This window comes from Scyliorhinus canicula, chromosome 27 (assembly GCF_902713615.1).
Source record: "Scyliorhinus canicula chromosome 27, sScyCan1.1, whole genome shotgun sequence".
Classification (NCBI taxonomy): Eukaryota; Metazoa; Chordata; class Chondrichthyes; order Carcharhiniformes; family Scyliorhinidae; genus Scyliorhinus; species Scyliorhinus canicula.
The window spans coordinates 3,752,224-3,773,316 of record NC_052172.1 but is presented as its reverse complement, the minus strand read 5'-3'; the positions used below and the strand labels follow the sequence as shown (position 1 = coordinate 3,773,316).

At 50.3% G+C, this 21,093-nt stretch overlaps 1 protein-coding gene across 3 annotated transcripts in view; it reads right to left on the bottom strand.

Annotated features, from left to right (window-relative positions):
• The window catches only part of supt5h (SPT5 homolog, DSIF elongation factor subunit), a 75,319-nt gene extending 59,438 nt beyond the window's left edge, over positions 1 to 15,881 (bottom strand). For all 3 annotated transcript variants that reach the window (XM_038786191.1, XM_038786192.1, XM_038786193.1), the window contains exon 1: positions 15,732 to 15,881. The gene's annotated coding sequence lies outside the window, so the exon portion shown is untranslated. The remainder of the gene's footprint in view (positions 1 to 15,731) is intronic.
• Between the last annotated feature and the right edge of the window lie 5,212 nt (positions 15,882 to 21,093).

Sequence of the window (21,093 nt, the reverse complement as noted above, 5' to 3'; positions counted from 1 at the left end):
TTGGACAGTGCGCTCCGGATGCTAACCACTCTCTGCCTAAAAAAAGGGGTTTTCCGCGTTTCATCTTTGGATCTTTTGCCGTTCACCTTATATCGGTAGCCTCTGGTTGTTCGCCATCCTGAAGGGTGGATGTGGAGAGGATTTATCCTCTTGTGGGAGAATCTAGAACATTGAAGTCACTGTTTAAAGATAAGGGATCGCCCATTTGAAACGGCGGTACGGTGAATTTCTTTTTCTGAGGGTCGTAGTCTTTGGGACTCTTCCAGAAAAGGCAGTGAAAATAGGGTCTTTGAATATTTTTAAGGCAGAAATGGATGGATTCTTGGTAAGTAAGGGGGTGATAGGTTTCTATCAGATCAGCCACGGGCAGCACAGTGGTTAGCACTGTTGCTTCACAGCACCGGGGACCAGGTTCGATTCCCGGCTTGGTTCACTGTCTGCGGAGTCTGCACGTTCTCCCCATGCCTGCGTGGGTTTCCTCCGGGCGCACCGGTTTCCACCCACAAAGTCCCAAAAGCTTCTTAGGCGAATTGGACATTCTGAATTCTCCCTCCATGTACCCGAGCAGGTGCTGGAGTGTGGCGACTAGTGGCTTTTCACAGTAACTTCATTGCAGCGTCAATGTAAGCCTACTTGTGACAATAATAAAGATTATCTATTTAAATGGCGAAGCAGGCTCAAGGAGCCAAATGACCTACTCCTTGTTAAAATGTTCTTGCATTCTCCTTCTGAACAAAGAATTCCCCCTTCCGAACTTTGCTCAAGTGATTTCCCACATGCAAGGCTGGTTAATGAATTCTGATGGGCTGTGCAACTATTGAGAGCATCATATGCAATCCCATCCACATCCAAATACTTGCACGAATAGAGAAGAGGTAACTGGGTAGAAAACAGCTGACGTCAGCATCTTAACCTGGAAGCATTAAGATAATCTGAAAGTTCCCCCACAATGAGATGAAAGCTTCCATGGGCTGCAAAACACATTTTTCCTTTGTGGGCTATGATAACATTCAGCATAGAAGGTGGTCATTCAAAAAGCCCACACAAACTCATAATTGCCTGGGGAACAAAATCAGCACTCTCTTCTAATGCAATATAAATTGTTGTTCCCATGTTACATTTGGTAGTTTTTGACAAGCTATGCAAATAAAGTGAAAGATGAAAAGCCTTGATTGCGTATATCTTTTCTCACAACAATTTTGGAAAGTATTCCTTAAATCAATAAGTGGCTGTTTTTTCTCATTTCCCCCAAAAAAAAAGTTTAATTGGAAGTTACCATTCAGTCCAACTCCACCAACATTTCTGGCAGTGTTTCCAAATCATAACCTAGTACGGAAAAAGATTATATTTCCACTCTGGGTCTTTTTAGCATTCGTTTTAAATATGCAATTTAAGGACACAGTTTCTCCCTCTCTATTCTGTTAATTGGTTATTTGAACACATATTAAATCTCGGCTCAGCCTTCTTTGCTCAAAGATGAACAATTCCAGCTTCCGAAATCTCTCCGCAAGCTCCTCATTCCTGAAACCATGCAAACAAACGTCCGCTGTATTTTCTCCATGGCCTAACTGGGCGGCAAGGTAACACAGTGGTTAACACTGTTGCTTCACAGCACCAGGGACCCGGGTTCGATTCCCTGCTTGGGTCACTGTCTGTGCAGAGTCTGCACGCTCTCCCCGCGTCAGCGTGGGTTTCCTCCGGGCACTCGGGTTTCCTCCCACAAGTCCCAAAAGACATGCTTGTCAGGTGAATTGGACATTCTGAATTCTCCCTGTGTACCCGAACAGGCGCCGGAATGTGGTGACATGGGGATTTTCATAGTAACTTCATTGCAGTGTTAATGTAAGCCTACTTGTGACACTAATAAAGATTATAACTCACTTACCTACACGTGCAATTTTACTTCAGAGCGGTATCTAATTACGGCAAAACATCTTCAAACTCGCAAATCAAAAAGCGAGCAGCTACCTGACATGACCCGAACACACAGCTTCAGTCTCTCTCGCTCGTCTCTCTCCAGTCTCTAAACTCTCTCATCTCCCTCTCCAGTCTCCAAACTATCAGTCTCTTTATCTGATATCGAGTACTGGATGGGCAGAAATGTCCTCCTATTCAGAAAGACTGAACCTATTGCCTTCTGTCCATGCTACGAACCTCCTTCCCTAGCCACTGACTCCACCCTCTCCCTGGTCACATTCTGACATTGAACCAAACTAGTTGAAACATCGGTGTGTTATATTTGACTCCGAGATGGGCTTCTGGTTACTTACTTACACTTCACAAGTACTTCATTAGATGTAAAGCACTGTGAACATCCGGTGGGTGCAAAAAGGCGCTATATAAATGTAAATGTTTCTTTCTTCTAGCCCTGCTATCACCAAGACTGCTCCTTTCCACCTGCGTGATACTGCTCAATTCTGGTCCTGCTTCAGCACAAATCATTGCTGAAACCATCACGTGTTTGGTTAACTCCAGATTTAACTATCCTGTTGTACCCTTGGCTGCACTCTCACATTCTGCACTCCAGAATCTTGACGTCGCCCAAAACTTTGCTGCCGGTGTCCTGATTCACACCAAATCTCAGTCACCTCTCACCGGCTAAACCAGCCAAACAAGGTTTCAAAATTCTCATCTTACCTTTGTGAATTATCTCCAGCCCTACAACTTTCCAAGATATCTGTGTTCCTCCAATGTTGGCCTCTTCAGCATCCTGCTTAAATCGTTCCACAGTCAGTGGCCGTGTCTCCAGCCGCCCGAGGCCCTATGCACTGGAACTGTCTCCCTGAACCCCTCCACTTCTCTTTTAAGATGCTCCTGAAAATCCACCTCTTTGAATTTTGTTAATTTGCTCTATTATTTCATGAGACTTGGGTGTTAGATTTGCTTTGATGCTTTATTATGTTGAAGGTAGGAGAGGAACCTAGGAGCAGGAGAGGACATTCCACCTTCAAGCCTGCCCTGCCATTCAATATGATCGCGCGTGATCTGGTTGCAGTCTCAACTACACTTGCCTGTCTTCCCCCATAACACGTGACTCATTCGCCTACCAGAATCTTCCTGACTCCCCCAAAGCCTGTCCAACATCTACAAGGCACAAGTCCGGAGTTTGATGGAATACTCTCCCTTTCCCTGGATGACTGCAACTCCAACAACACTCAAGAAGCTCGCCACCATCCAAGACAAAGCAGCCCCGTTTGATTGCTCTGCCTTCCACAAACATTCAAACCCTCCACCACCGACGCACAGTGGCAGCCGAGTGTACCATCTACAAGATGCACTGCTGTAATTCACCAAGGTTCCTTAGGCAGCACCTTCCAAACCCACAACCCCTATCATATAGAAGGAAGAGCAGCAGAAACCTGGGAACCCCACCACCTGGAGGTTCCCCTCCAAGTCACTCACCACCCTGACATGGAAATATATTGCCGTTCCTTCACTGTCACTGGGTTAATATCCCTCCCTAACTGCACAGAGAGTGTGCCTACACCTCAGGGACTGCAGCGGTTCAAGGCGTCAACTCACCACCACCTTCTGTAGGGCAACTAGGGATGGGCAATAAATGCTGGCCTAACCAGTGATGCCACGTCCCGTAAATGAATTTTAAAAAAAAATCAATGCCAACATTCAATTTGCCTTCCAAGCCCCTCGGTGTGCCTGCAGACCAATCTGTTGTGATTCATGTTCCAGGACACTCCTCTGTACGAGAGTTCTGCTTTTCTAATCTTCTTGCCAAAGTGGACATGTTAAGGCGGCACGGTGGTGCAATGGTTAGCGCCGCTGCCTACGGCGCTGAGGACCCGCGATCAATCCCGGCCCCGGGTCATTCTCTGTGTGGAGTTTGCACATTCTTCCCGTGTCTGGGTGGGTTTCACCCCCACAACCCAAAGATGAGCAGGATAGGTAGATTGGCCACACTAAATTGCCACTTAATTGGAAAAAATTTTTTTTTTTTTTAAATATTAGACATGTTCACATTTTCCTCACATTATACTCCATCTGCCAGATCCTTTTTTTTAAAAGAAATTTAGAGTAGCCAATTATTTTTCTTTCCCAATTAAGGGGCAATTTAGCAAAATCCACGGGGAGAATGTGCAAACTCCACACGGACAGTGACCCAGGGCCGGGATTTGACCCTGGGTCCTCAGCGCCGCAGTCCCAGTGCTAACCACTGTGCCTCGTGCCGCCCCCATCTGCCAAATCTTTGCCCACTCGCTTCATCCATGTCCCCTAGTAGCTTATTTCAGTTCACTTCTTCACAACTTTTTTTTAAAATTTAGTGCCCCCAATTAATTTTTTCCAATTAAGGGGCAATTTAGCGTGGCAAATTCACCTAGCCTGCACACCTTTGGATTGTGGGGGCGAAATCCACGCAAACACGGGCAGAATGGGCAAACACCACACGGACAATGACCCAGAGCCGGGATTGAACCTGGGACCTCGGCGCAGTGAGGCTGCAGTGCTAACCACTGCACCACCGTGCTGCCCTCTTCACAACTTACTTTTCCATCTATCTTTGTATCCCCAGAAAATTTAATAATGATAATAATCTTTATTGTCACAAATAGGCTTACATCAACACTGCAATGAAGTTACTGTGAAAAGCCCCTAGTCGCCACATTCCGGCACCTGTTCGGGTACACAGAGGGAGAATTTTGAATGTCCAAATTACCTAACAGCACATCTTTCGGGACTTTTGGGAGGAAACCGGAGCACCTGGAGGAAACCCACGCAAACATGGGGAGAACGTGCAGACTCCGCACAGTGACCCAAGCCGGAATCAAACAGGAGACTATGGTGGTGAAACAATAGTGCTAACCACTGTGCTACCGTGTTGCCCTACCTTCGGTCTGTTCATCCAAGTCATTTATATAAATTGTAAAAATATTGAGGCCCCAGCACTGATCCCTGCGGCACACCTCTCGTCACATCCTGGCAAACAGAAAAATACCCTCTTATGGCTATCCTCTTGTTTACTGTTAGCCAGCCAATCTTCTATCCATACCAATATGTTACCCTACACTATGATCTTTCATTTTCTGCAAGAACAACTGATGTGGAGACTTCTGGAAATCTAAGTCCAGGACATCCACTGAATCCCCTTTATCCACAACACCCTTTATCCGCGACTCCTACAAAGAACTCCAATAACATTATAAATAACAGATACCAACATTTTCTCTATGGTCAGATGTTAAGCTAACTAGCCTGTAGTTTCCTGCATTCTGTCTCCTTCCATTTTTGAATAAAGAAGTTACATTCGCTATTTTCCAAACTAATGGTACCTTCCCCAAATTCAGGAATTCCTCTATAGTGAAGAGCGATACAAATACCTGTCCAATTCATCTGCCATCGCCTTGTTTTTCATTATTAATTCCCTATGCACTCTTTCAATAGCACCAACGACCATTTTATTAGCTCTTTTCTTAACTAAGTATCCACACTAAACTTACTATCCGTCTTTATATTTCTGGCTATTTCTATCATTCTTGTAAATATTTTTTGTACTTTCGCCAGTGGCACTAAATCCGTTTCATGATTGGGGCCAGAATTGTTCACAGAATTCCAATTGTGTTTTTTCTGTGGTTTAATACAAGTTTAACATAACCTCTCTGGTTTGCGAATCAGCACCATGATTAGCGCTGCTGCCACCTCCGTCCTTGGGTCACTGTCTGTGTGGAGTCTGCACGTTCTTCCCGTGTCTGCTTGGGTTTCCTCCGGGTGCTCCGGTTTCCTCCCACAGTCCAAAGATGTGCAGGTTTGGCGGATTGGCCGTGATAAATTGCCCTAGTGTCCAAAGATGTGCGGGTTAGGTTACGGAGCTAGGGGCTGGGTAGCTGGCCTAGGTAGAGTGTTCGTTTGGTGCAGACCCGATGGGCTGAATCACCTCCTTCTGCACTGTAGGGATTGTATGAAACAAATCCCAGTGCTCGGTTTGCTTTAGAGAATATAACTCTTAGAATCACGACATAGGCCCATGCCCCCACCCTATCACCATAACCCAGTAACCACACTTACTTTGTATGGTCAATCCACAAAGCTTGCACATCTTTCCACTGTAGGAGGATCATCCGGACCTGGGGGGGGGTGGCGGCTTACATTAAATGGCATTAACCAGAGTTGTGGCATCTGTACCCCAGTTCCTTTTACCCTACCATCCTATTTAAATAATTTTCCCAAAAAGTTTCCTGCCAAAATGTAATTTATCTAAATTTGATCCATTTGCCAATTACACGCCCATTCTGAAAGTTTGTTACATGCTCTTGCAGCTGGTCAGTCTTCCTCGGTATTAACTCTAGCTCATCTCCTTCCCCACCCCAATCGGATGTTGTCCACAAATTTCCAATTCACACTTTGGATTTCTGAGTCCAAGTGGCCCCAGCACCAATCCTTGTGGAACACCGCTTCCCACCATCTGCCAGCTTGTGTCGATTCTCACCCCAACTCCGTGTTTCCTCCGCGATACCAGCCAACTTGTTATCCATTCTGCTACCAGTCTCCTGAATCGACATGCTCTGACGAGCACACTAAAGCACTATTTGATCGCTGCTCTTTTCAAAAATCAAACATACAGAACGGACACTTCTGCAAATACACTTCAGTCTGGTGGTTAGCACAACCGCCTCACGGCGCTGAGGTCCCAGGTTCGATCCCGGCCCTGGGTCACTGTCCGTGTGGAGTTTGCATATTCTCCCCGTGTCTGCGTGGGTTTCACCCCCACAACCCAAAAATGTGCAGAGTAGGTGGATTGGCCACGCTAAATTGCCCCTTAATTGGAAAAAATAATTGGGTAATCTAAATTTATAAAAAAAAATACACTTCAGTCTGCAACTAATGGTGAAAAATGGATGAATTAGCAGAAGATTCTTTCATCGACATTAATGAACTCTGATGAACGATCACATCTTAAAGGTTAACACACCTCCCAATTTCAGCTGCTGATATACCTATTGTATGTTTTCAGCAAGGTATCTCACATGAATTTCTTACAATATTCCTGCATTACCCCGATGCCATCTGCAGCTACAGTGTCAGAACTCACAAGGTACAATTTTAAATGAGCAGAAAGTTTCTTTAAACAACTAGGACATTTGAAACTGCGAACTGGTGAGCTCGATACAGAACTCTTGATTAATAAGGGGATCAGGGGTCATGGGGAGAAGGCAGGAGAATGGGGAGGAGAAAATATCAGCCATGATTGAATGGCGGAGCAGACTCGATGGGCCGAGTGGCTTAATTCTGCTCCTATATCTTATGGTTTTATATCGTCGTATGTTAATGCACAGGTACATTTTGTGCAAGGATTCAGTTTTAACAATATATATTTATTCTTCCAGCTGCATGGTGGCACAGTGGTTAGCACTGCTGCCTCACAGCACCATTCCAGCTCTTTGTAAGCATAGGACTCCGAATGAGACACTAAATTGCTAATTTCATTCAGGCATTAGGCTGCAGCTATTTATATAAAGCTTTAATGCAATGAAGCGTCGCAAGACGCTCCACAGGATCATTGTAAAACAAGGTGTGACACCGAAGCACATAAGCAGATTTCAGGTAAGGTGGTCAAACTGGTCAGCTTTAAGAGGCGTCTTAAAGGAAGAGAGCGAGGTAGAGAAGCGCAGCCACCAACGATGGAGCAATTATAATTAGGAATCGTCAAGAGGCCAGAATTAGAGATGTGCCGATATCTCATAGGGTACGGGGCTGGAGGCGATTAAGAGACAGGGAGGGGCAAGGCCATGGAGGGATTTGGAAACAAGGATGAGAATTTATAAAAACATACTTGAAAAGTAGCGCATTGCTGGTTGGGGGTTCAGGCGTATTGTTGGAGCAATCGGAGATGGGTGTCCATAGAAAACCTGAACTGGGAATGTTCCAAAGTGGAATACTCTCTGGCATAACTTTACCCAGGCCACATGATGCCTGCCAAACTAGGGAAGTATTTATTTTCCCCACCATGGACATCCCTCAATGAGTATGAAAAACTACCAAAAGTGAAACAGATTCCAGATTGACGTGCTTTCCAAAGGTTCAAACAGAAGATTAATAACCTTTCAAAGGGATGCAACGATTCAATCAATGGTAAACATTCAAAATCATTGTCTCGACACTAAAAAATTGTTGGTACCTTTTCATCAGAAACCATAAAAATCCAAATAGCTAAAATCTCTTCAAAACAACAGTAACACTGATTGGACAACTAATAATCTCGATCAGATACCCATTATTTTTCATAAATATTCTCCTCCTTCTCTGAAGTCACAGATTCTTGCTTAGGTACAGTTCCCCAGATACAAGTCAGCCCCACAGATACTAGTCATCCTTTAATACCTTATTATCTGGTCATGCTTCACCTTGAGCCGAAGAAGGGAGTATTGACATGCTACACCAGGCATTTTCAAGTGGGGATTGCAACCTGCGGATGGGTCGCGGGTAGGTTTCAGGAGGGTCGCAGAGCCATCCATCACGACGTTCCCAATTGCGTGAATTGAGGCGCAATGGCCGCAGCAGCCGGCTTTTAAAAATGCGGGCCCACTGCGCATGCGTGCCCGCTCATCAGTGCACATGCCCGGAGCAGAGAGAAAAACCGCCTCCTCCTGACGTCAGCATGCTGACCCAGGAGAAGATTTTTTTTAAAATTCAATTCAGTCTTCCTGCATCTGTCTTGAATATGCTCAATGGCTGAGCCTGCAGAACTCTCTTTGATAGTGAATTTTAGAGATTAAAAAGATTCACAATTGAGTTCAGTAATTCCTTCTCATCTATGTCTAAAATCGTGGCATTGTAATCTGCAGACTATATCCCCAGGCTGTAAACCACCCATCTGAGGAAAACTTACATTCTGCATCTGCTCTGTAGCGTCCTGAGGGAACAATGCCTGTTTCAATTAGTCAATTAATTGCCTGTTTCAATTAGCCACATCGAGGGCATCTTGAAACCCATCGTACAAGGTACACCCAGCTTCTGTCGCGACACGACGGACTTCCTACAGAAACTCAGCACCCATGGACCAGTTGAACCAGGAACATTCCTCGTCACAATGGATGTCTCGGCACTCTACACCAGCATCCCCCATGACGACGGCATTGCTGCAACAGCCTCAGTCCTCAACACCGACAACTGCCAATCTCCAGACGCAATTCTGCAACTCATCCGTTTCATTCTAGACCACAACGTCTTCACCTTCGACAACAAATTCTTCATCCAGACGCACGGAACAGCCATGGGGACCAAATTTGCACCTCAATATGCCAACATCTTCATGCACAAGTTTGAACAGGACTTCCTCACCACACAGGACTTTCAACCGATGCTATACACCAGATACATCGATGACATTTTTTTCCTTTGGACCCACGGCGAGACATCACTGAAACGACTACACGATGACATCAATAAGTTCCATCCCACCATCAAACTCACCATGGACTATTCTCCAAATTCAGTTCCATTCTTGGACACACTCGTCTCCATCAAGGACGGTCACCTCAGCACCTCGCTTTACCGCAAGCCCACAGATAATCTCACGATGCTCCACTTCTCCAGCTTTCACCCGAAACACATTAAAGAAGCCATCCCCTATGGACAAGCCCTCCGTATACACAGGATCTGCTCAGACTAGGAGGAGCGCAACAGACACCTACAGATGCTGAAAGATGCCCTCGTACGAACGGGATATGGCGCTCGACTCATTGATCGACAGTTCCACCGCGCCACAGCAAAAAACCGCACCGACCTCCTCAGAAGACAAACACGGGACACCACTGACAGAGTACCCTTCGTCGTCCAGTACTTTCCTGGGGCGGAGAAACTACGACATCTTCTTCGCAGCCTCCAACACATCATCAGCGAGGATGGACATCTTGCCAAGGTCATCCCCACACCCCCACTACTGGCCTTCAAACAACCGCGCAACCTCAAACAAACCATTGTTTGCAGCAAATTACCCAGCCTTCAGAACAGCAACCACAACACCACAAAGCCCTGCCAGGGTAATCTCTGCAAGACATGCCAGATCATCGACATGGACACCACCATTACACGTGGAAACACCACCCACCAGGTACGCGGCGCATACTCGTGCGACTCGACCAATGTAGTCTACCTCATACGCTGCAGGAAAGGATGTCCCGAAGAAACCAGAATAGAGGATTGTGTGCCAGGGGTAATCCATGAGGACCAGACGGGGTTCGTAAAGGGACGACAACTTAACACAAATGTCCGGAGACTGTTGAATGTGATTATGATGCCAGCAGTGGAGGGGGAGGCTGAGATAGTGGTAGCACTGGATGCGGAGAAGGCATTCGATAGGGTGGAGTGGGAATACCTGTGGGAGACGCTGGAACGGTTTGGGTTTGGGGAGGGATTTATCAAGTGGGTGAAGCTGCTGTATTCGGCCCCGATGGCGAGTGTGGTTACAAACGGGAGGAGGTCAGAGTATTTTGGGCTCCATCGAGGTACCAGGCAGGGATGCCCCCTATCCCCCTTACTATTTGCATTAGCGATCGAACCGTTGGCGATGGCACTGAGGGGTTCAGGGGGGTGGAGAGGACTGACAAGGGGAGGGGAGGAACATCGGGTATCACTCTATGCGGATGATTTGTTGTTATATGTGGCGGACCCGGAAGGGGGAATGCCGGAGGTAATGGAAATACTAGCGGAGTTTGGGGACTTTTCGGGATATAAATTAAATGTGGGTAAAAGTGAGGTCTTTGTGATACACCCAGGAGATCAGGGGGAGGGAATTGGGCGGCTCCCCTTTAAGAGAGCAGTAAAGAGCTTCAGGTACTTGGGGGTGCAGGTGGCAAGGAACTGGGGGACCCTCCACAAGCTGAATTTTTCAAGGCTGGTGGAGCAGATGGAGGAGGAGTTCAAGAGGTGGGACATGGTACCGCTGTCGCTAGCAGGGAGGGTGCAGTCAGTCAAAATGACGGTCCTCCCGAGGTTCTTGTTTCTGTTCCAGTGCTTGCCCATCTTTCTCCCCAGGGCCTTCTTTAAGAAGGTAACTAGCAGCATTATGGGCTATGTGTGGGCACATGGCACCCCTAGAGTGAGAAGGATTTTCTTGGAACGGAGTAGGGACAGTGGAGGATTAGCGCTACCCAATCTTTCCGGATACTACTGGGCGGCGAACACATCGATGGTGCGCAAGTGGGTGATGGAGGGGGAGGGGGCAGCTTGGAAACGTATGGAGAGGGCGTCCTGCGGCAATACAAGCCTGGGGGCGCTAGTAACGGCACCATGGCCGCTCCCCCCCACAAGGTATACCACGAGTCCGGTGGTGGCGGCCACCCTTAAAATCTGGGGGCAGTGGAGGCGACACAGGGGGGAAGTGGGGGGTCTGATGGCGGCGCCACTGAGAGGGAACCACAGGTTTGTCCCGGGGAACACTGGCGGGGGATTCCAGAGCTGGCACAGGGCGGGCATCAGGCAACTGAGGGACATGTTCATAGAGGGGAGGTTTGCGAGCCTGGGAGAGCTGGAGGAGAAATTTGAGCTCCCCCCGGGGAACACGTTTAGATACCTGCAGGTGAAGGCATTTGCCAGACGACAGGTGGAAGGATTTCCCTTGCTTCCCGATAGAGGGGTGAGTGATAGGGTGCTGTCAGGGGTCTGGGTCGGAGAAGGGAAGGTCTCGGACATCTACAAAATAATGCAGGAGGTGGAGGAGGTATCGATAGAGGAGCTGAAAGACAAGTGGGAAGCGGAGCTGGGAGAGCAGATAGAAGATGGGACATGGGCGGATGCCTTAGAGAGGGTTAATTCGTCGTCGTCGTGCGCAAGGTTGGGCCTCATCCAATTTAAGGTGCTGCACAGAGCCCATATGACGGGGACTAGGATGAGTCGGTTCTTCGGGGGTGAGGACAGGTGTGTTAGGTGTTCGGGAAGCCCTGCGAACCATGTACATATGTTCTGGATGTGCCCGGCACTGGAAGAGTTCTGGGAGGGGGTGGCGGGGGCGGTATCGAGAGTGGTGGGAACCAGGGTCAAACCAGGGTGGGGGCTAGCGATTTTTGGGGTTGGGGTGGAGCCAGGAGTACAGGAGGCAGGGGAGGCCGGAATATTGGCCTTTGCGTCCTTGGTAGCTCGGAGAAGGATCTTGATTCAGTGGAGGGACACAAGGCCACCAAGTGTTAACACCTGGTTAAACGACATGGCAAGCTTCATCCAATTGGAAAGAATCAAATTCGCCCTGAGAGGGTCGGTACAGGGGTTCTTCCGGCGGTGGCAGCCCTTCCTTGACTTTCTGGATCAGAGATAGGAACTGGAGGCCGAAACAGCAGCAACCCGGGGAGAAAGGGGGGGGGGGGGGGGGAGGGGGGGGGGGGGGGGGGGGATAGCAACGAAGGGAGCACGTCAGCGGGGGGTCGCGGGCAATGACTGCCTGAGGCCATCAGCAGAAAGGGAAAAACGGTTTGGTTGCTAGACTGGTAGCGCGGGGGGGGGAGAGGGTGGGGGGGTGCGCGCGGGGGAGGGCGTGGGGAGGATTTTCCAGGGGGGATTTGTTGTGTTATAATTTAAAATGTAGTAGGGGTAAATGTTTGTATCGAAAAATTTCAATAAAAATTATTTAAAAAAAAAAGGATGTCCCGAAGCGTGGTACATTGGCGAGACCATGCAGACACTGCGACAACGAATAAACGGGCATCGTGCGACTATCAACAGGCAGGACTGTTCCCTTCCAGTTGGGGAACACTTCAGCAGTCAAGGACATTCAGCCTCTGATCTCCGGGTCAGCATTCTACAAGGAGGCCTTCAGGAGACGCGACAACGCAAAATTGCTGAGCAAAAACTTATAGCTAAGTTCCGCACGCATGAATGCGGACTCAACCGGGATCTGGGATTCATGTCGCATTACATTCGGCCCCCACCAACAAGCCTGGACTTGCAGAGGCCTACCGACTGAACTGGCTTGGGACAATTCACACCTCTTTAACCTGGAGTTACCTCTCTCTCTGCATCTTTGATGATTTGATTGCCTGCAGGTGCTCGCATTCCGGGGCATCTCTGACTGTGTCTATATAAACATTTCTGGAACAAGCCTTTCCATTCACCTGAAGAAGGAGCCGTGCTCCGAAAGCTCGTGTTTGAAACAAACCTGTTGGACTTTAACCTGGTGTTGTAAGACTTCTTACTGTGCTCACCCCAGTCCAACGCCGGCATCTCCACATCATGTTTCAATTAGGTAATTTCTCATTCTTTGCTACTCTAGACAATAGAATATAAGCCCAGGCTCACCTCTCGCATTCAAGGTTAGAGAAAAAGGTGGGTCGCGAAGGATGGCCGGTTGGTAAAAATGGGTCCTGGGCAAAAAAGTTTGAGAAACACTGGGCTACACAACCCTGGAATAATCACAGTAGAGCCAATTACTGCCCTCACCAAACAGTCATGATAACATGTCTTTTTCACATATCTGGGTATGTATCCATGTCATCAATAAAGAGCATCAATGTTCACCTGCATAACAGCACCCAACTCAGTCACTGTCTCAGCTCATCCGCTGTTGGAACCCCTCATCCATTATCCCCAGATTTGATGATTCCAACACACTGTTGCCTGTCCTCCCATCTTCTGTCCCACATAAGCTTGAGATCACAAAAAATCCTCTGCTATCCGTGTCCTTATTTGCATCAGCTTCTGTCCATCCACCCCTGCACTTATCGATCTACATGGGCTCCCAGGTCAGTTGTTCTTCCATTTTAAAAAAATTCTCACAGGTTTAGCACAGGGCTAAATAGCTGGCTTTTAAAACAGACAATGGCAGGTCAGCAGCGTGGGTTCAGTTCCCGTACCAGCCTCCCCGAACAGGCGCGGAATGTGGCGACGAGGGGCTTTTCACAGTAACTTCATTTGAAGCCTACTTGTGATAATAAGCGATTTTCATTTCATTTTTTAATTCATTTCAATGCAGACACAGGGACAACTTTCAAACTCCACATAGACAGTCACCCAAGGCCAGAATAAAGCCAGAGTCGCTGGCGCTGTAAGGTAGCAATGCTACCCACTGTGCCAACCTCCAGTTTAAATTTATGCCCTCATCACTGGCGTTTCCCCTCACATTTGCTGTGGTTTGCCATTAATTCTCTATCATTTAATCATGCAACAACTTGATTAGTAAAAGGCAAATAGATGGACTGCCGTGTCCCTTTTCTCGAGCAGTTCCTGTGTAATTTCATGTCCTTATATGATATACATTGATATGATATATGATATATATCATGATATATGATATTGTTGTGAAGTGGGAGAACTCTTGTTTTCTTGCAGCCTATAATGCGGCTTCACCTCTAGGGAGGAGAGTGCCTTCCACACATGCTATGGGAGGAAAATAACATTATCTTGCTTAATAGACGAACATCTATTCTCCTCCCAAATGGTAGGTGCTGAAATCACTGCAAGACTGTTTCAGGAAGGAAGACAGCTTTTTCTGTGACCAGGGCTCTCCCATTAAAAAAAAAGTCACCAGACTGACCTAAACCATCATGCATTAGACAGGAGCTGAGCAAAGCTGCTGCATGTCCCCAGATTTGACAACGGTGTCACCCAGACTCAAAACATTAGCACCCTTCCCTCGCCAGGGCAGCCTCACCGTGCCAGGGACCCAGGTTCAATTCTGGCCCCGGGTCACAAGTCTCTTCTCCCCATATCTGCGTGGGTTTCCTCCCACAGAGGTGCTGGTTAGGTGGCTTGGCCATGCCAAATTGCCCCAAGTATCCAACGGTTAGGTGGGGTTACGGGGAAAGGGTGGGGGGCAGTGGGCCGAGATAGGGTGCTCTTTCAGAGGGTCGGTACAGACTCGACGGGCCAAGTGGCCTCCTTCTAGAATATAGAACAGTACAGCACAGTACAGGCCCTTCGGCCCTCGATGTTGTGCCGAGCAATTATCACCCTACTCAAACTCACGTATCCACCCCCCCTAACCTTACTTTTTAGGACACTGCGGGCAATTTAGCATGGCCAATCCACCTAACCCGCACATCTTTGGACTGTGGGAGAAAAACGGAGCACCCGGAGGAAACCCACGCACACACGGGGAGAACGTTCAGACTCCACACAGACAGTGACCCAACCGGGAATCGAACCTGGGACCCTGGAGCTGTGAAGCATTTATGCTAACTACCATGCTACCGTGCTGCCCCTGTACTGCTCCAGGAGAGGAAAAAGCTGGGAATTCCGTGATTCCACAGACGCTGTCAGGACCGTTGAGATTGTACAGCGTCCGTGGTAATTTTCTTTCTATATTGGCTGCACCCCGCCTGGGCCAAACCAGGAGGATGGAGGGCTGGAGGGGCTGGTTTAGCTCAGTGGCTAAACAGCTGGCTTGTAAAGCAGAACAAAGCCAGCAGCGCGGGTTCAATTCCCGTTCCGGCTTCCCCAAACAGGTGCCGGAATGTGGCGACTAGGGGCTTTTCACAATAACTTCACTGAAGCCTACTTGTGACAATAAGCGATTATTATTATAAAGGGATGGAGGGGGGAGGAAGATGGAGGGATAGTAGAGGGATAGTGGAGGATGCCCCCCTCTCTCCCTGGAGACACAGCGGGGGGGGGGGGGGGGGGAGGCTGGGGGGGACTGGCCCCGCTGAGGCTGACCGCCGCGGCCTAGCTGCCCACTCGGAGCCTGGGCTGGGAGTTTGGTGCGGAGCCGTCACCTCAGCCGAGCGGCCGGAGGGACCGAGCCCAGCAGCGCGGAATAGACCCGCCGTCCCCGGTATCAGTTAGCGCTCACTCACCGACAACCGCCGGCCCTCCCGCGGGCGGGGACCCACCAAAGCCGCTCCGTCCGCAACACGCTCCCAGCACCGGCGCCGCCACCACCTCAGGGGGCCTGACGTGCGGATACCCGCCGTGCGTGCGTGTATCCGTCGCGCGTGAGGGTTCCCTCCATGCGCGTGCGCTCCCTCATGGCCGCGCCGTGCGTGAGAATACCCGCCCTTGCGTGACAGTACCCGCCCTTGCACGCGCGCTCCCGCGGCCTCCTCTGCGGCGGGTGGACAATTTCCCTCGAGGCAGCTCGGCCCGTCGCGCCCGTGCCAGCCCCTCGAGCCATGGAGTTTATACAGCGCGGATCGGGCAGGGCCCCCAGCACTCGGGCGCCCCTACTGTTCCCGGCCCTTGGGCACCCCTACTGTTCCGGGCCCCGGCCTTCGAGCACCCGTACCGCTCCAGGATCCCGGCCTTCGGGCACCCATACCACTCCAGGATCCCAGCCGTCGTGCACCTGTACCACTCCAGGATCCCGGCCTTCGGGCACCCATACCACTCCAGGATCCCGGCCGTCAGGCACCTGTACTGCTCCGGGCCCCGGCCTTCGAGCACCCGTACCGCTCCAGGATCCCGGCCCTCGGGCACCCATACCACTCCAGGATCCCAGCCGTCGTGCACCTGTACCACTCCAGGATCCCGGCCGTCGTGCACCTGTACCACTCCAGGATCCCAGCCGTCGTGCACCTGTACCACTCCAGGATCCCGGCCCTCGGGCACCTGTACCACTCCAAGATCCCGGCCCTCGGGCACCTGTACCCCTCCAGGATCCCGGCCCTCGGGCACCCGTACCGTTCCAGGATCCCGGCCCTTGAGCACCCGTACCGTTCCGGGCTCGGGCACCGGTACTGCTCCGGGATCCCGGCCATCGGTCACCCGTACCGCTCCAGGATCCCGGCCCTTGAGCACCCGTACCGTTCCGGGCCCCGGCCTTCGAGCACCCGTACCGTTCCGGGCTCGGGCACCGGTACTGCTCCAGGATCCCGGCCATCGGGCACCTGTACCGTTCCGGGCCCCGGCCTTCGAGTACCCGTACCGTTCCGGGCTCGGGCACCGGTACTGCTCCGGGATCCTGGCCATCGGGCACCCGTACCGTTCCAGGCCCCGACCCTCGGGCACCCGTACCATTCCAGGCCCCGACCCTCGGGGCACCCGTACCGTTCCGGGCCCCGGCCCTGTGCCGCTCCGGGCCCGGGCTCTCGGGCACCCGTGCTGCTGCGGGATCCCGGCTGTTGGGCACCCGTACCGTTCCAGGCCCCGACCCTCGGGCACCCGTACCGTTCCGGGCCCCGGCCCTGTACCGCTCTGGATCCCGGCCCTCGGGCACCGGTACTGCTCCGGGCCTCGCCCACCACCTTTCAAGCGCTCAGCTAAATACTTCTTAAACGTCATGATGGCTCCCACCCTGACCTGCCTTCAGCAGAGCCCGTCCCATTTCTCTGCCCTCTCTACCACATACCCCCACTCCTGCCGCCACCTGGAGACTGTTCCCGCTTCAGAACTCACACATGTGCTTGCGGATTCTCAGTCAATTGTCTATCGATCTTTGAAGGGTGGCATCCAGATTCCGAAGTTGGGCAGCACGGTAGCACAATGGTTCGCACTGTTGCTTCACAGCTCGAGGACCCCAGGTTCGATTCCCCGCTGGGTCACTGTCTGTGCGGAGTTTGCACATTCTCCCCGTGTCTGCGTGGGTTTCCTTCGGTTGCTCCGGTTTCCTCCCACAGTCCAAAGATTAGGTTAGGTAGATTGGCCATGATAATTTGCCCTTTTGGTCCAAAAAAAGTTAGGTGGGGTTACTGGGATAGGGTGATGGTGTGGGCTCAGGCAGGGTGCTCTTTCCAAGGGCCGCAATGGGCCGAATAGCCTCCTTCTGCACTGTAAATTCTGTGTCCCTCTTAATCTTTTCCAGTGACGAGGATATCATCCAGCTAGCACTGGACTCCACTTGGTCCCTTCAGGATCTGATCCATTGCTCTTTGAAACAATGCCAGACCTGATGACTTGCTAAATGGTCATCTTCGGTTACGAAACAAACCTTTATGTGTCCACAATTGTTAGAATCATAGAATCCCCACATTAGAGAAGGAGGCCATTTGGCCCGTCGGGTCTGCAACAACCCTCTGAAAAAGTACTTCACCCAAGCTCACTCCCCCACCCTCTCCCATTAACCACTTAACCTAACCACATCTCTTTGGACACTAAGGGACAATTGATCACGGCCAATCCACCTAACCTGCACATATTTGGACTGTGGGAGGAAACCAGAGCACCCGGAGGAAACCCACGCATATAGGGGGAGAAAGTGCAAACTCCACACAGACAGTCACCCGAGCTGGGAATCGAACCCGGGTCCCTGGCGCTGTGAGGCAGCAGTGCTAACCACCCTGCCACCCTAGAAGTCCCTGTCACATCTGGCCGGGTGGCTAGCAACGTCGTTTGTAGTCCTCATTGCCGGTTTTTGTGCTGTGTATTGTGGAGAACTGATGCTGGGAAGCACAGAGGGTCAAAAAATATCAGAGCTTTATTTACAAGGTGTTTTCACGCTTCCTCACTCTGGCAGTTTCCCGTACTAGTGACCCGTGATGTCACTTCCAGCGACATCATGTATATATTAATATACAATGCATACTGGAGCTATTAAGACTCAATATAAATACGTAGTACTGCTCCAGTCCAGCTACAACACTAACATTTACCCGGCAATGTGGAAAATTGCCCAGGCATGTACACAAAATTAGGACAAATCCAACCCAGCCAATTGTCGCCCTATCAGTCTTTTCTCTATCATCAGTATGGTGGAAGGAGTCATCAGCAGTGCTATCAAGCGGACTTACCTAAAAATAACCTGCTCACGGACGCTCAGTTTGGGTTCCGCCAGGGTCACTCAGCTCCTGACCTCATTTGGGTTCCGCCTTAGGTCAAACATGGACAAAAGAGCTGAATGCCAGAGGTGAGGTGAGAGTGACTGCCCTTTGACATCAAGGCAACATTTGACTTGAGTATAGCAAGGAGCCCTAGCTAGGCTGGAGGCAATGGGAATTAGGTGAGGAAACTCTCCATTGGTTAGAGTCATACCTGGCACAAAGGAAGATGGTTGTGTTTGTTGGAGGTCATCACTGAAGGAGTTCCTCAGGGTAGTGTCCTGGGCCCAACAAACTTCAGCTGCTTCACCAATGACCTTCCTTCCATCATAAGGTCAGAAGTGGGGATGTTAGCGGATGACTGTACAATGTTCAGCACCATTCACGACTCCTCAGACACTGAAGCAGTGCATGTCCAAATGCAGCAAGACCTGGACAATATCCAGGCTTGGGCTGACAAGTGACAAGTTACATTCACGCCACACAAGTGCCAGGCAATGACCATCTCCAATAAGAGAGAACCAAACCATCGCCCCTTGACATACAATGGCATTACCATCGCTGAATCCCCCACTATCAACATCCTGGGGGTTACCATGGACCAGAAACTAAACTAGATTAGCCATATTAATACTGTGGCTACAAGAACAGGTCGGAGGCTAGGAACCTGTGGTGGTGAGTAACTCATCTCCTGACTCCCCAAATCCTATCTGCCATCTATAAGTCAGGAGTGTGATGGAATACTCTCCACTTGCCTGGATGAGCGCAGCTCCAACAACACTCAAGAAGCTCTGCACCATCCAGGACAAAGCAGCCCGATTGATTGCTCCTCTTTCCACAAACATTCAAACCCTCCACAACCGACACACAGTGGCAGCCGTGTGTACCATCTACAAGATGCCCTGCAGTAACTCGCCAAGGCTCCTTAGGCAGCACCTTTCAACCTCACGACCACTGCCGTCTAGAAGGACAAGAGCAGGAGACACTTGGGAACCCCACCACCTGGAGGTTCGCCTCCAAGTCACTCACCGCTCTAACTTGGAAATGTATCGCCGTTCCTTCACTGTCGTTGGGTCAAAATTCTGGAACTTCCTCCCTAACAGCACAGTGGGTGTACCTATACCTCAGGGACTGCAGCGGTTCAAGAAGGCGGCTCACCAGCATCTTCTGAAGGGCAATTAGGGATGGGAAATAAATGCTGGCCTGGCCCTGCGAAAAGTAACTCACCCCAACCCTCTTTGGCGGGTTCCCCGGTGATGGGTCGGGAGAGCGATGATAAACTGGCATCGACTTCGACGGGGCTGGAAGATCCCATTGCCGGCCAATGACAAGCCACCTATGCTGCTCAAAAACACGTGGGCGGGGCCTGAAAACACGGGCCTTATCTGCTGGAATGCTCGTTTTCTACCGAGCCGCCACACTTTGGACAGGCAGCGGGGTCACGGGATGGCGTGGGAGGTCAGGTCGGGGTCATGGGGAGGAAAGGAAAGTGGAAGCCACCTAATTGTATTCGTGTTTTTTCTTCTTTTTAACAGTTTATTTCCAATTAAGGGGCACTGTCTGTGGGGAGTCTGCACGTTCATTAGCGCGGCCAATCCACCCACCCTGCACATCTTTGGGTTGTGGGGGTGAGACCCACGCAGACACGAGGAGAATATGCAAACTCCACACAGTGACCCGGGGCCAGGATCGAACCCGAGTCCGCAGCGCCGTGAGACAGCAGTGTTAACCACTGCGCCAAAATGCCACTCCTATTTAATTTGTGTTTGACGGAAAATCTCATATTTCCCAGAGAGCACAAGGCTTGGGGTGGGATTTGACGGCCGTGGCAGCGGAGATGTTCCCTGATTGGCTGCCAGCGGGTCCTCCTGACCCTGCCGTTGTTAACGGGGTTTCCCTTGGAATGCACCCCTCTCTTTGAGGAAACCCACGTTGGTGGTGTGCTGGGGGCGGGGCCGGTAGATCCCGCCGGTGTGAACGGCCCACAAAATTCCACCCTACTGTTGATTCTCTGCCCTGTTCCTGTTCTGAGGAATCACAGCGTTGAAAGGAGGGGTGGCAGCTCTGCCTTGAGCATAATCCCAGTGGGTTGACACGTGATGTTTCTCCAAGGTTGCTCATTAACCGCAATTCCTTGGAGATCAATCTCTAATTCTTTGAAGGTGTCAGGATAGTACTGGAGAGCTGGCAACTCCTAATTGAAACCGGGAAGGTAATTACGTTTATTTTTTTTAAAGAATAATAATCTTTGTTGTCGCAAGTAGGCTTACATTAACACTGCAATGAAGTTAGTGTGAAAATCCCCTGGTCGCCGCACTCCTGTTCGAGTACAAGGAGAGAGAATTCAGAACGTCCAATTCACTTAACAGCACGTCTTTCGTCATTTGTGGGAGGAAACCGGGGCACCCGGAAAAAAGCCACGCAGACACGGGGAAGACGTGCAGACTCCACACAGACAGTGACCCAA